Raw genomic sequence first — 16994 nt, 5'->3', positions numbered from 1 at the left:
ATCCCTTTGCAGATTCTATAAACAGACTATTTCCAACGGGCTGAATCAAAAGAAAAGTTTAACTCTGTGAGATGAATGCACACATCAAAAAGCAGTTTCACACATAACTTCTTTCAGGTCTTTATAAGGAGATATTGGATTTTTCACAATAGTTTTCACTAGGCTCTTAAATGTCCCTTTGTAGATTCTACAAAAGACTGTTTTCAACCTGCTGAATCAAAAGAAAATTTTAACTCTGTCAGATAAATGCACACATCCCAAAGTGATTTCACAGATAGCTTCTTTCCAGTTTTTAATCAGCGGATTTTCAATTTTTTTCTACAGGCTACAATGGCGTCTTAAATGTTCCTTCACTGATTTTACGAAAAAACTGTTTCCAACCTGCTGAACCAAAAGAAATGTTTAACTCTGTGAGATGAAAGCACACGTTGAAGAGCAGTTTTTCAGTTAGCTTCTTTCTAAGTTTTATCTGCAGATATTTGGTTTTTTCTTATAGGCTTCAAAGGGCTTTCAAATGTCACCTTGCAGATTCCACAAAAAGAGAGTTTACAACCTGCAAAAACAAAAGAAAGGATTAAATCTGTCAGATTAAGGCACACATCAAAAAATATTTTCACATATAATTTCTTTCTAGTTATTTTATGGGGATATTCAGTTTTTCATTTGGTTTTCCACTATAGGCTTCTCAGTGTTCCCAAATGTCGTGAATTCTACAAAAAGACTGTTTCCAACCTGCTGAATCAAAAAAAAAAAAAAAAAGCTTTATCTTTGTGAGATGAATGCCCACATCACAAAGTGGTTTCACAGTTAGCATCTTTCTAGGTTTCATCTGATTGTATTTGTTTTTTCCTTATAGACCTCAATAAGCTCCCAAATGTCCCTTTGCAGACTCTACAAAAAGATTTTTCCAAACTGTTGAATGAAAAGAAAGGTTTAACTCTGTGAGACAATTGCACAGATTACAAATTTGTTTTGGAGTTAGCTTCTTTCTAGGTATTATCTGGGGATATTGTTTTTCCATATAGGCCTCAATGGGCTCCTAAATGTCCCTTTGCAGATCCTACAAAAAACACTGTTTCCAACTTGCAGAAACAAAAGAAAGGATCAACCCTGTCAGATAAAGTCAAACACAAAAAAACGTCTTCACAGACAGCTTCTTTCTAGTTTTCATTTGGGGATATTTAGTTTTTTACTATGAGAATCAATAAACTCACAAATATCACCTCACAGATTATACAAAAAGACTGTTTCAAACCTGCTGACTCAAAAGAAAGGTTTAACTCTGTGAAATGAATGGACACATTGCAAACCGATTTCACAGTTAGCTTCTTTTTAGGTTTTATTTGAAAGTACTTAATTTTTCCATTTAGGCCTAAATGGGCTTTCAAATATCCCTTTGCAGATGTACAAAAGATTTTTTTAAACCTGCTGAATCAAAAGAAACGTTTAGCTCTGTGAGATGAATCCACAAAATGCAAAGGTGTTTTACAGTTAGCTTCTTTTTAGGTTTTATCTGAGGATATTTGTTTTTTCCATACAGGCCTCAAAAGGCTCCCAACTGTCCTTTTGTAGATTCTATAAAAAGACTGTTTCCAATCTGTAGAAACAAAAGAAAAGTTTAACTTTGTGAGTTAAGTGCACACATCATAAAGAGTTTTCATAGATACCTTATTTCTACTTTTTATCAGGGGATATTCGATTTTTCACTATAGTCTTCACTGTGCTCTGAAATGTCCCTCTGCAGTTTCTTCAAAAAGACTATGTCCAACCTGCTGAATCAAAAGAAAGCTTTAACTCGATGAGATGAATGCATACATCACAAAGCAGTTTCAGTTAGTTTCTCTCTAGTTCTAATCAGGGGATATTTCATTTTTCACTACAGGCTTCATTGACCTCCCAAATGTCCTTTCACAGATTCTATAAAAAGACTGTTTCCAACCTGCTGAATCAAAAGAAAGCTTTATTTCACTGAGATGAATGCACACCTAATAAAACTGTTTCACATGTAGCTTCTTTCTAGTTTTTTTATGGAGATACTCGCTGTTTCCTTAATAACCCCAAAGGGCTTTCAAATGTCCCATCGCAGATTCCACAAAAAGGTTGTTTCCAACCTGCTAAATGAAAAGAAAGGTTTAACTGTGTGAGATGCCTGCACACATTACAAAGCGGTTTCACAGATTTTTTCTAGTATTTACTAAGGGATATCTTGTTTTTCACTATAGGTTCCACTGGGCTCCCAAATGTCCCTTCACAGATTCTACAAAAAGCCTGTTTCCAACCAGTTAAATCAAAAGAAAGGTTTAATTCTGTGAGATGAATGCACACATCACAAAGTGGTTTCACAGTTAGCTTCTCTCTAGGTTTTATCCAGAAGTATTCAGTTTTTCATATAAACCTCAATAAGCTCCCAAATGTCCCTTCACAGATTCTAAAAAAAAGACTGTTTTCAACCTGCTGAATGAAAACAAAGTTTTAACTCTGTGAGATGAATGTACATTTCACAAAGTTGTTTCAAATTTAGCTTCTCCCTATGTTTTATCTAAACATATTCTGTTTTTCCATATAGGCCTCCATGGGTCCCAAAGGTCCCTTCTCAGATTCTACAAAAAGACTCTTTCCAACTTGCAGAAAAAAAGAAATGTTTAACTCTGTGAGATGAATGCACACATCACAAAGTGCTTTCACATTAGTTTCTTTCTAGTTTTTATCAGATGACACTCTGTTTTTCACTATAGGCTTTGCTAAGTTTTTAAATATCCCTTCACATATTCCACAAAAAAACCGTTTCCAACCTGCTGAACCAAAAGAAAGGCATAACTTTGTGAGATGAATGCACACATTGAAAAGCAGTTTCACAGATAGATTTTTTCTTGTTTTTGTCTGGGAATAATTGTTTTTTTCCCTATAGGCCTCAAAGGGCTTTCCAATGTCCCGTTGCGGATTCCACAAGACTGTTTCCAACCTGTTGAATGAAAAGGAACGTTTAACTCTATGAGGTGACTGCACACATCACAAAACTGTTTCACAGATACATTCTTCCTAGTTTTTATCAGAGGATATTCAGTTTTTCACTATAGGCTTCAATGGGCTCCCAAATGTCCCTTCGCAGATTATACAAAAACAGAGTTTTCAACCTGCAAATCAAAACAAAGGTTTAACTCTGAGAGATGAAAGCACACATGGCAAAGCAGTTTAACAGTTAGCTCCTTTCTAGATTTTATCTGGGGATATTCAGTATTTCATATAGGCTGTAAAGGGCCCCTAAACGTCCCTTTGCATATTCTACAAAAAGACTATTTCAAACCTGCAGAAACAAAACAAAGTTTTAACTCTGTGAGATGAATAGACACATAACAAAACATTTTCACAAATAGCTTCTTTCTACTATTTATCTATGAATATTCTGTTTTTACATATAGGCCTCGATAAGAAGCTCCTAAATGTCAATACACAGCTTGTACCAAACAAACAAACAAACAACAACAACAAAAAACTGTTTCCAACCTGCTTAACCAAAAGAAAGATTTACCTCTCTGAGATGAATGTACACAGGTGAAACTGGTTTTACAGTTAGCTTATACCTAGGTTTTATGTGAGGATATTCAAATTTTCCATATATGCCTCAATTTGCTCCCAAATATCCCCTTGCAGACACTACAAAAGACGGTTTCAAACCTGCTGAATCAAAAGAAAGCCTTAACCCTGTGAAGTAAGTGCACACATCACAAAGCATTTTCACAGACAGCTTCTTTATAGTTTTAATCAGAGGATATTCGGTTTTTCACTACAGGCTTCACTGGCCTCCCAAATGTCCCTTCACAGATTCTAAAAAAAGACCGTTTCCAACTGGCTGAGTCAAAAGAAAGTCTTAACTGTGAGATAAATGCAAATAATGCAAAGCAGTTTCACAGATAGTTTCTTGCTAGTTTTTATCAGGGAATATTCAGTTTTTCCCTATAGGTTTCACTGGGCTTCCAAATGTCCCTTCGCAAATTCTACAAGACTTTTCAACTTGCTGAATCAAAAGAAAGGTTTAGCACTGTGAGATAAATGCACGCATTGCAAAGCGGTTTCCCAGATGGTTTCTTTCTAGTTTTTATGAGGGGATGTTCAATTTTCACTCTAGGCTTCACTTGGCTACCAAATGTCTTTTTGCAGATTCTACAAAAACTGTTTTCAATCTACTGAGTCAAAAGAAAAGTTTAACTCTGTGAGATGAATGTATACATCGCAAATCAGTTTCACAGACAGCTTCTTTCTAGTTTTTATCAGGGTATATTCCATTTTTCACTGTAGGCTTCACTGGGCTCCCGAATATTTCTTGGTAGATTCTACAAAAAACTATTTCCAACTTACTGAATCAAACGGAAGCTTTAACTCTGTGAGATGAATGCACACATTACAAAGTGGATTCACAGTTAGCTTCTTTCTAGGTTTCATCTGAGGGTATTGTTTTTCCTTATATGCCTCAATGGGCACCCAAATGTCCCTTCACAGATTCTACAAAAAGACTGTTTCCAACCTGCTGAATCAAAAGAAAGGTTTAACTCTGTGAGATTAATGCACACATCACAAAGCCATTTAACAGATAGCTTTTTCTTTTAGTTTTCATCCAAGAATATTCACTTTTTCCTTATAGACCTCAAAGGGCTTTCAAATGTCTTGTCGCAGATTCCACAAAAAGACTGTTTCCAACCTGCTGAATCAAAAGAAAGATTTAATTCTGTGAGATAAATGCACACACCACAAAGCAATTTCATAGATGGCTTTGTTTTATCTAGGGATATTTCTAGGTTTTATCTGGGGATAGTCTCTTGTTATGTAAGGATATCTGGTTTTTCAATATAGGCTTCAAAGGGCTTTCACATGTCCCTTCACAGATTCTACAAAAAGACTGCTTCCAACTTGCTGAATCAAAAGAAAGTTTTACTCTGTGAAATGAATGCACACATTACAGAGCAGTTTCACAGTTATCTTTTTTCTAGGTTTTACATGGGGATAATTTTTTTTCCCATAGAGGTTTCAAAGGGCTTCCAAATGCCCTTTTGCAGATTCTAAAAAAAGATTAGTTCCAACCTGCAGAAACCAAATTAATGTTCAACTCTGGGAGTTGAATGCCCACAATACAAAGAGGTTTCACAGTTAACTTCTTTCCAGTTTTTATCTGAGGATGCTTGGTTTTTCTGTATAGGCCTCAAAGGAGTCCTAGTTGTCCCTTCAGAGATTCTACAAAAAGACTGTTTCCAATCTGCTGAATCAAAAGAAAGTTTTAACTCTGTGAGACGAATGTACACATCAAAAATGGTTTTCATAGATAGCTTGTTTCTAGTTTTTATCAGGGGATATTCCGTTTTTCACTATAGGCTTCAATGGGCTCCCAAATGTCCCCTTTGCAGATTCCACAAAGAGACCCTTTCCAACCTGCTGAATCAAAAGAAAGGTTTAATACTGAGATAAATGTGCACATCCAAAACAGTTTCACAGATAGCTTCTTTCTAGTTTTTATTTGTGATATTCATTATTTCCTTATAAGTCTCAAAGGGCTTCTAAATGTCTTTGCACAGATTCTACAAAAAGATTGTACAATCCTGCTGAATAAAAAGAATGGTTTAACTCTGTGAGATGAATGCATATATCACAAAGTGGTTTCACAGACAGCTTCTATATAGTCTTTATCAGGGGATGTTTTGTTTTTCACCATTGGCCTCCATGGGCTTTCAGATATGTCTTCACAGATTCTACAAAAAGAGTGCTTTCCACCTGCTGAATCAAAAGAAGGTTTATCTCTGTGAGATAACTACACACATCTCAAAGCTGGTTCATGGATAGCTTCTTTCTAATTTTTATAAGGAGGTATTCAGGTTTTCACTATAGGCTTCTTTGGGAAGCCTAACAAATATCCCTTTGTAGATCCCACAAAAAGACTGTTTCCAACCTGCTGAGTTTAAAGAAAGGTTTAACTCTGTGAGAGGAATGCACACCTTAAAGCAGCTTCACAGATAGCTTCTTTCTACTTTTTTATCAGGAGATATTCAGATTTTCATTATAGGTTGGGCTCCCAAATGTCACTTCACAGATTCCACAAAAGACTGTTTTCAATCTGCTCGATCAAAAGAAAGCTTTAACTCTGTGATATTATTGCACACATTGCAATGTGGTTACACAGTTAGCTTCTGTCTAGGTTTCATCTGAGGATATTCGGCTTTTCCATATAGGCCTCAATAGGCTCCCAAATGTCCCATCACAGAATCTACAAAAAGACTGTTTTCAACCTGCTGAAACAAAAGAAATATTTATCTCTGTGAGATGAATGCACACATCTCAAAGGGGCTTCACGGATAGCTTTTTTCTAGTTTATATCTGTGAATTTTCTGTTTTTCACTAAGGCTTCAAAAGGATCCAAAATGTCCCTTTGCAAATTCTACAAAAAGACAATTTCAACCTGCTGAATTAAAAGAAAACTTTAACTCTGTTAGATGAAAGCACACATTGCAAAGCAGTTTCACACTTAGATTCTTTCCCGGGTTTATATGGAAATATTTTGTTTTTCCATGTAGGCATAAATAAGCTCCCAAATGTCCCTTCACCGATTGTACATGAAGAGGTGGCTTGCCCCTCCACACCTGTGGGTATATCTCATCAGGTGGGATGAGAGACTGAGAAAAGAAATAAGACACAGAGAGAAAGTATAGAGAAAGAACAGTGGACCCAGGAGACCGCCACTTAGCATACCAAGGACCCACACCAGCACCTATCTCTGAGTTCCCTCAGTTTTTATTGATTATCATTTTCACTGTCTCAGCAAGAGGAATGCGGTAGGAGAGCAGGGTGATAATAGGGAGGTCAGCAAGAAAATATGTGAGCAAAAGAATCTGTGTCACAATTAAGTTCAAGGGGAGGTACTATGCCTGGATGTGCACGTAGGCCAGATTTATGTTTCTTCCCTCCCAAACATCTCAGTGGAGTAAAGAATAACAAAGCAGCATTGTTGCCAACATGTCTTGCCTCCAACCATAAAGCGGTTTTTCTCCTATCTCAGAATTGAACAAATGTACAATTAGGTTTTATACCGAGACATTCGGTTCCCAGGGGCAGGCAGGAGACAGTGGTCTTCCTCTATCTCAACTGCAAGAGGCTTTCCTCTTTTACCAATCAACCTCAGCACAGACCCTTCATGGGTGTCAGACTGGGGGACGGCCAGGTCTTTTTCATCCCACGAGGCTGTATTTCAGAGTATTGCATAGGGAGAAACCTTGGACAATACCCAGCTTTCCAAGGCAGAAGTCCCTGTGACTTTTTGCAGTGCATTGTTCCCCTGTTTTATTGAGACTAGAGAATGACAATGACTGTTACCAAGCATAATGCTTGTAAACATTTTGTTAACAAGGCACATCCTGCACAGCCCTAGATCCCTTAAACCTTGATTCTATACAACACATGTTTTTGTGAGCTCAAAGTTGGGGCAAAGTGGCTGGAGCAAAGTTACAAATTAACAGCATCTCAGCAAAGTAAGGTTCAGGTTCAGGTCAAAATGGAATTTCTGATGTCTTTCCTTTCTACATAGACACAGTAATAATCTGATGTCTCTTTCTTTTCCCTACAGTACAAAAAGACTGTTTTTAACCTGTTGAAACAAAAGAAATGTTTAAATCTGTGAGATGAATGTGCACATCACGAAGTGGTTTCACAGATAGCTTTTTTCAAGTTTTTATCTGGGGACATTTGATTTTTCACTCTAGGTTTCAATGAATCTGAAATGCCCCTTCACAAGTTCTACAAAAAGATTGTTTCCAACTTGCCGAATCAAAAAAAAAGTTACGTCTGGGAGATGAATGCACACATCACAAAGTGGTTTCACAGTTAGCTTCTACCTAGGTTTTATCTGGAGATTTTCAGTTTTTCCATATAGGTCTCAAATGGCTCACCAACGTCCCTTCACAAATTCTACGAAAAGACTGTTTCCAACCTGCAGAAACAAAAGAAATATTTAAATCTGAGAGATGAAGGCACACATCGCAAAGTTGTTTCACAGCTTCTTTCCATTTTTTATCAGGGGATAATCAGTTTTCCACTATAGGCTTTACTGGGTTTCCAAATGTTTCTTTGCATATCCTACACAAAGACTTTTTCCACTCTACTGAATAAAAAGGAAGGTTTAACATTGTGAGATGAATCCACACATCACAAAGCACTTTCACAGAGAGCTTCTGTCTAGTTTCTATGTGGGGATATTCTGTTTTTAACCATAGGCCTAGGGCGGAGCAAGATGGCCGAATAGGAAAAGCTCCAGTCTCCAACTCCCAACGCGAGCGACACAGAAGACCGGTGATTTCTGCATTTTCAACTGAGGTACTGGGTTCATCTCACTGGGGAGTGCCGGACGATTGGAGCTGGTCAGCTGCTGCAGCGCGAAAAGCGAGAGCTGAAGCAGGGCGAGGCATCGCCTCACCTGGGAAGCACAAGGGGGAAGGGAATCCCTTTTCCTAGCCAGGGGAACTGAGACACACAACACCTGGAAAATCGGGTAACTCCCACCCCAATACTGCGCTTTAAGCAAACAGGCACACCAGGAGATCATATCCCACACCTGGCCGGGAGGGTCCCACACCCACGGAGCCTCCCTCATTGCTAGCACAGCAGTCTGTGATCTACCGGCAAGGCAGCAGCGAGGCTGAGGGAGGGGCGCCCGCCATTGCTGAGGCTTAAGTAGGTAAACAAAGCTGCTGGGAAGCTCGAACTGGGTGGAGCTCACAGCAGCTCAAGGAAACCTGCCTGTCTCTGTAGACTCCACCTCTGGGGACAGGGCACAGTAAACAATAACAAACACAGCAGAAGCCTCTGCAGACGCAAACGACTCTGTCTGACAGCTTTGAAGAGAGCAGTGGATCTCCCAACACAGAGGTTGAGATCTGAGAAGGGACAGACTCCCTGCTCAAGTGGGTCCCTGACCCCTGAGTAGCCTAACTGGGAGACATCCCCCACTAGGGGCAGTCTGACACCCCACACCTCACAGGGTGGAGTACACCCCTGAGAGGAAGCTTCCAAAGCAAGAATCAGACAGGTACACTTGCTGTTCAGAAATATTCTATCTTCTGCAGCCTCTGCTGCTGATACCCAGGCAAACAGGGTCTGGAGTGGAACTCAAGCAATCTCCAACAGACCTACAGCTGAGGGTCCTGACTGTTAGAAGGAAAACTATCAAACAGGAAGGACACCTACACCAAAACCTCATCAGTACATCACCATCATCAAAGACCAGAGGCAGATAAAACCACAAAGATGGGGAAAAGGCAGGGCAGAAAAGCTGGAAATTCAAAAAATAAGAGTGCATCTCCCGCGGCAAAGGAGCGCAGCTCATCGCCAGCAACGGATCAAAGCTGGACAGAGAATGACTTTGATGAGATGAGAGAAGAAGGCTTCAGTCCATCAAATTTCTCAGAGCTAAAGGAGGAAATACGTACCCAGAGTAAAGAAACAAAAAATCTTGAAAAAAAAGTGGAAGAATTGATGGCTAGAGTAATTAATGCAGAGAAGGTCATAAACGAAATGAAAGAGATGAAAACCATGACACGAGAAATACGTGACAAATGCACAAGTTTCAGTAACCGACTCGATCAACTGGAAGAAAGAGTATCAGCGATTGAGGATCAAATGAATGAAATGAAGCGAGAAGAGAAACCAAAAGAAAAAAGAAGAAAAAGAAATGAAGAAAACCTGCAAGAAGTATGGGATTATGTAAAAAGACCAAATCTACGTCTGATTGGGGTGCCTGAAAGTGAGGGGGAAAATGGAACCAAGTTGGAAAACACTCTTCAGGATATCATCCAGGAGAACTTCCCCAACCTAGTAGGGCAGGCCAACATTCAAATCCAGGAAATACAGAGAACGCCACAAAGATACTCCTCGAGAAGAGCAACTCCAAGACACATAATTGCCAGATTCACCAAAGTTGAAATGAAGGAAAAAATCTGAACGGCAGCCAGAGAGAAAGGTCGGGTTACCCACAAAGGGAAGCCCATCAGACTAACAGCAGATCTCTCGGCAGAAACTCTCCAAGCCAGAAGAGAGTGGGGGCCAATATTCAACATTCTTAAAGAAAAGAATTTTAAACCCAGAATTTCATATCCAGCCAAACTAAGTTTCATAAGTGAAGAAGAAATAAAATCCTTTACAGATAAGCAAATGCTTAGAGATTTTGTCACCACTAGGCCTGCCTTACAAGAGACCCTGAAGGAAGCACTCAACATGGAAAGGAACAACCGGTACCAGACATTGCAAAACCATGCCAAAATGTAAAGACCATCGAGGCTAGGAAGAAACTGCATCAACTAACGAGCAAAATAACCAGTTAATATCATAATGGCAGGATCAAGTTCACACATAACAATCTTAACCTTAAATGTAAATGGACTGAATGCTCCAATTAAAAGACACAGACTGGCAAACTGGATCAAGAGTCAAGACCCATCAGTCTGCTGTATTCAGGAGACCCATCTCACACGCAGAGACATACATAGGCTCAAAATAAAGGGATGGAGGAAGATTTACCAAGCAAATGGAGAACAAAAAAAAGCGGGGGTTGCAATACTAGTCTCTGATAAAACAGACTTTAAACCATCAATGATCAAAAGAGACAAAGAAGGCCATTACATAATGGTAAAGGGATCAATTCAACAGGAAGAGCTAACTATCCTAAATATATATGCACCCAATAAAGGAGCACCCAGATTCATAAAGCAAGTCCTTAGAGACTTACAAAGAGACTTAGACTCCCATACAATAATAATGGGAGACTTCAACACTCCACTGTCAACATTAGACAGATCAACGAGACAGAAAGTTAACAAGGATATCCAGGAATTGAACTCATCTCTGAAGCAAGCAGACCTAATAGACATCTATAGAACTCTCCACCCCAAATCAACAGAATATACATTCTTCTCAGCACCACATCGTACTTACTCCAAAATCGACCACGTAATTGGAAGTAAATCACTCCTCAGCAAATGTACAAGAACAGAAATTCTAACAAACTGTCTCTCAGACCACAGTGCAATCCAACTAGAACTCAGGACTAAGAAACTCAATCACAACCGCTCAACTACATGGAAACTGAACAACCTGCTCCTGAATGACTACTGGGTACATAACGAAATGAAGGCAGAAATCAAGATGTTCTTTGAAACCAATAAGAACAAAGATACAACATACCAGAATCTCTGGGACACATTTAAAGCAGTGTGTAGAGGGAAATTTATAGCACTAAATGCCCACAAGAGAAAGCAGGAAAGATCTAAAATTGACACTCTAACATCACAATTAAAAGAACTAGAGAAGCAAGAGCAAACACATTCGAAAGCTAGCAGAAGGCAAGAAATAACTAAGATCAGAGCAGAACTGAAGGAGATAGAGACACAAAAAACCCTCCAAAAAATCAATGAATCCAGGAGTTGGTTTTTTGAAAAGATCAACAAAATTGACAGACCACTAGCAAGACTAATAAAGAAGAAAAGAGAGAAGAATCAAATCGACGCAATTAAAAATGATAAAGGGGATATCACCACCGACCCCACAGAAATACAAACTACCATCAGAGAATACTATAAACACCTCTACGCAAATAAACTAGAAAATCTAGAAGAAATGGATAATTTCCTGGACACTTACACTCTTCCAAGACTAAACCAGGAAGAAGTTGAATCCCTGAATAGATCAATAGCAGGCTCTGAAATTCAGGCAATAATTAATAGCCTACCAACCAAAAAAAGTACAGGACCAGATGGATTCACAGCTGAATTCTACCAGAGGTACAAGGAGGAGTTGGTACCATTCCTTCTGAAACTATTCCAATCAATAGAAAAAGAGGGAATCCTCCCTAACTCATTTTAGGAGGCCAACATCATCCTGATACCAAAGCCTGGCAGAGACACAACAAAAAAAGAGAATTTTAGACCAATATCCCTGATGAACATCGATGCAAAAATCCTCAATAAAATACTGGCAAACCGGATTCAGCAGCACATCAAAAAGCTTATCCACCATGATCAAGTGGGCTTCATCCCTGGGATGCAAGGCTGGTTCAACATTCGCAAATCAATAAACATAATCCAGCATATAAACAGAACCAAAGACAACAACCACATGATTATCTCAATAGATGCAGAAAAGGCTTTTGACAAAATTCAACAGCCCTTCATGCTAAAAACGCTCAATAAATTCGGTATTGATGGAACGTACCTCAAAATCATAAGAGCTATTTATGACAAACCCACAGTCAATATCATACTGAATGGGCAAAAACTGGAAAAATTCCCTTTGAAAACTGGCACAAGACAGGGATGCCCTCTCTCACCACTCCTATTCAACATAGTGTTCGAAGTTCTGGCTAGGGCAATCAGGCAAGAGAAAGAAATCAAGGGTATTCAGTTAGGAAAAGAAGAAGTCAAATTGTCCCTCTTTGAAGATGACATGATTGTATATTTAGAAAACCCCATTGTCTCAGCCCAAAATCTCCTTAAGCTGATAAGCAACTTCAGCAAAGTCTCAGGATACAAAATTAATGTGCAAAAATCACAAGCATTCATATACACCAGTAACAGACAAACAGAGAGCCAAATCAGGAATGAACTTCCATTCACAATTGCTTCAAAGAGAATAAAATACCTAGGAATCCAACTTACAAGGGATGTAAAGGACCTCTTCAAGGAGAACTACAAACCACTGCTCAGTGAAATAAAAGAGGACACAAACAAATGGAAGAACATACCATGCTCATGGATAGGAAGAATCAATATCGTGAAAATGGCCATACTGCCCAAGGTAATTTATAGATTCAATGCCATCCCCATCAAGCTACCAATGACTTTCTTCACAGAATTGGAAAAAACTGCTTTAAAGTTCATATGGAACCAAAAAAGAGCCCGCATCTCCAAGACAATCCTAAGTCAAAAGAACAAAGCTGGAGGCATCACGCTACCTGACTTCAAACTATACTACAAGGCTACAGTAACCAAAACAGCATGGTACTGGTACCAAAACAGAGATATAGACCAATGGAACAGAACAGAGTCCTCAGAAATAATACCACACATCTACAGCGATCTGATCTTTGACAAACCTGACAAAAACAAGAAATAGGGAAAGGATTCCCTATTTAATAAATGGTGCTGGGAAAATTGGCTAGCCATAAGTAGAAAGCTGAAACTGGATCCTCTCCTTACTCCTTATACGAAAATTAATTCAAGATGGATTAGAGACTTAAATGTTAGACCTAATACCATAAAAATCCTAGAGGAAAACCTAGGTAGTACCATTCAGGACATAGGCATGGGCAAAGACTTCATGTCTAAAACACCAAAAGCAACAGCAGCAAAAGCCAAAATTGACAAATGGGATCTCATTAAACTAAAGAGCTTCTGCACAGCAAAAGAAACTACCATCAGAGTGAACAGGCAACCTACAGAATGGGAGAAAATTTTTGCAATCTACTCATCTGACAAAGGGCTAATATCCAGAACCTACAAAGAACTCAAACAAATTTACAAGAAAAAAACAAACAACCCCATCAAAAAGTGGGCAAAGGATATGAACAGACATTTCTCAAAAGAAGACATTCATACAGCCAACAGACACATGAAAAAATGCTCATCATCACTGGCCATCAGAGAAATGCAAATCAAAACCACAATGAGATACCATCTCACACCAGTTAGAATGGCGATCATTAAAAAGTCAGGAAACAACAGGTGCTGGAGAGGATGTGGAGAAATAGGAACGCTTTTACACTGTTGGTGGGATTGTAAACTAGTTCAACCATTCTGGAAAACAGTATGGCGATTCCTCAAGGATCTAGAACTAGATGTACCATATGACCCAGCCATCCCATTACTGGGGATATACCCAAAGGATTATAAATTATGCTGCTATAAAGACACATGCACACGTATGTTTATTGCAGCACTATTCACAATAGCAAAGACTTGGAATCAACCCAAATGTCCATCAGTGACAGATTGGATTAAGAAAATGTGGCACATATACACCATGGAATAATATGCAGCCATCAAAAACGATGAGTTTGTGTCCTTTGTAGGGACATGGATGCAGCTGGAAACCATCATTCTTAGCAAACTATCACAAGAACAGAAAACCAAACACCGCATGTTCTCACTCATAGGTGGGAACTGAACAATGAGATCACTTGGACTCAGGAAGGGGAACATCACACACCGGGGCCTATCATGGGGAGGGGGGAGGGGGGAGGGATTGCATTGGGAGTTATACCTGATGTAAATGACGAGTTGATGGGTGCAGCACAGCAACATGGCACAAGTATACATATGTAACAAACCTGCACGTTATGTACATGTACCCTACAACTTAAAATATAATAATAATAAATAAATTTAAAAAAAAATAAAAAACCATAGGTCTCCAGGGGCTCCCGGATATCCCTTCGCAGATCCCACGAAAATAGTGCTTCCTCCCTGCTGAATCAAAAAAAGGTTGAACTCTGTGAGATAAATCCAGACATCACAAAGCAGTTTCATGGAGAACCTCTTTCTAGTTTTCATCTGGTAATATTCAGTTTATCACCACAGGCCTCCTTGGGCTCCCAAATGTTCTTTCACAGATTCTACAAAAAGAGTGCTTTAGACCTGCTGAATCAAAAGAAAGATTTAACTCTGTGAGATGAACCCACACATCACAAACCAATTTCACAGAGAGGTTCTTTGTAGTTTTTTCTGGGGATATTTTGTTTTTCACCATAGGCCTTTATAAGCTCCAAATGTTCCTTTGCATTTTCTACAAAAAGAGTGCTTCCAAACTGCTGAATCAAAACAAACGTTTTCCAAACTGCTGAATCAAAACAAAGGTTTAACTCTGTGAGATAAATGCTCACATCCCAAAGTGGTTTCACAGATATCTTCTTTCTAGATTTTATCAGAGGATATTCGATTTTTTCACAGTAGGCTTCCCAGGGCTCCCAAATGTCACTTCACACATTCTACAAAAAGACTGTTTCCTACCTACTGAAGTAACAGAAAAGTTTATCCCTGTGAGATAAATGCACACATCACAAAGTGGTTTCACAGATGGCTTCTTTCTAGGTTTTATCAGGGGATATTCTGTTTTTCACAATAGGCTTCACAGGGCTCCCATATGTCCCTTTGCAGATTCTACAAAAGGACTGTTTCCAACCTCTTGAAACACAAGAAAGATTTAAATTTGTGAGATGAATGCACAAAATTCAAAGCTGTTTCACAGATAGCTTCTATCTAGTTTTTATCTTGGAATATTCAGTTTTTCAATATAGGCTTCAATGGATTCACAAATGTCCCTTTGCAGATTCTACAAAAAGACTGCTTTCAACCTGCTTAATTAAAAGAAAGGTCCAAATCTTGGAGATGAATGCACACATTGCAAAGCGGTTTCACAGTTAGCTTCTTTCTAGGTTTTATCTGGAAGTATTCAGTTTTCCATATAGTCCTCAATAAGCTCCCAAATGTTACTTCACAGATTCTACAAAAAAAGTGTTTCCAACCTGCTGACAAAATAAATATTTAACACTGTGAGATGAAATCACACATTGCAAAGCAGTTTCAAAGTTCACTTCTTTCTAGGTTTAGTGTGAGGATATTGTTTTTCCATATAGGCCTCAATAGGCTCCCTAATGTCCCTTCAGAGATTCTACAAAAAGACTCTTTCCAACCTGCTGAAACTAAAGAAAGTTTAATGCTGTGAGATGGATGTACACATCACCAAGTGATTTTACAGATAGCTTTTTTCTAGGGTTTTTTTTTTTTTTTTTTTTCTGGGGATATTTGTTTTTTCATTATAGGCTTCAATTTTCTCTCAAATGTTCTTTGAAGATTCAACCAAAAGACTGTTTCCAATCTACTGAATCAAAAGGACAGCTAACTCTGTGAGATAAAGACACATATCACAAAGCCATTTTACAGATAGCTTCTATCTAGTTATTATCAGCGGATATTCAGTATTTCACTACAAGCTTCACTGGGCTCCCAAATGTCTCTTCACAGATTCTACCAAAAGACTGTTTCTAACCTGCTGAATCAAGAGAAATGTTTAACTCTATGAGATGAATGTACACATCAAAAAGTGGTTTAACAGATAGGCTCTTTCTACTTTCTCTCTGAGGATATTCGCTTTTTCCTTATAGGTCTTAAAAGGTTTTCAAATATCCTGTCTCATATTCCACAAAAAGAATTTTTCCAACCTGTTGAGTCAAAGGAAAGTTTTAACTTTATGAGATTACTGCACACATCACAAAGCAGTTTCACAGATAGCTTCTTTCTAGTTTTTTCAGGGGATATACAGTTTTCCACTACAAGCTTAACTGGGATCCCACATGTCCCTTCGCACTCTTAAAAAACACGTGTTTCCAACCGTTGGAACAATCTTGAAACAAAAGAATAGTTTTAGTCTGTGAGATGTATGCACACATCACCAAGCGGTTTCACAGATAGCTTTTTTATAGTTTTTATCTGGGGATATATTTTTTTCATTATTCACTTCAATGGGATCCCAAATATTCCTTTGCAGATTCAACCAAAAGTCTGTTTCCAAACTGCTGAATCAAAAGAAAGGTTTAACTCTGTGAGATAAAGGCACACATTGCAAAGCGGTTTCACAGATAGCTTCTTTATAGTTTTCATAAGGGGACATTTGGTTTTTCACTATAGGCTTTACTGGGTTCCCAAATGCCCCTTGACAGATTCTACAAAAAGACTGTTTCCTACATGCTGAATCAAAAGAAAGGTTTAATTCTATGAGATGAATGCTCACATCAAAAAGAAGTTTAACAGATAGTTTCATTCTAGTTTTTATCTGGGGATATTCACTTTTTTCCTATGGGCATTAAAGGGCTTTCAAACATCCCATCACAGATTCCAAAAAGAAGATTGTTTCCAACCTGTGGGACCAAAAGAAATGTTTAACTCTGTGAGATGACTGCACTCATCACAAAGTGG

The sequence above is a fragment of the Macaca nemestrina genome, chromosome 18 (assembly GCF_043159975.1).
Source record: "Macaca nemestrina isolate mMacNem1 chromosome 18, mMacNem.hap1, whole genome shotgun sequence".
Taxonomy (NCBI): domain Eukaryota; kingdom Metazoa; phylum Chordata; class Mammalia; order Primates; family Cercopithecidae; genus Macaca; species Macaca nemestrina.
This window is presented reverse-complemented; position numbering follows the sequence as displayed.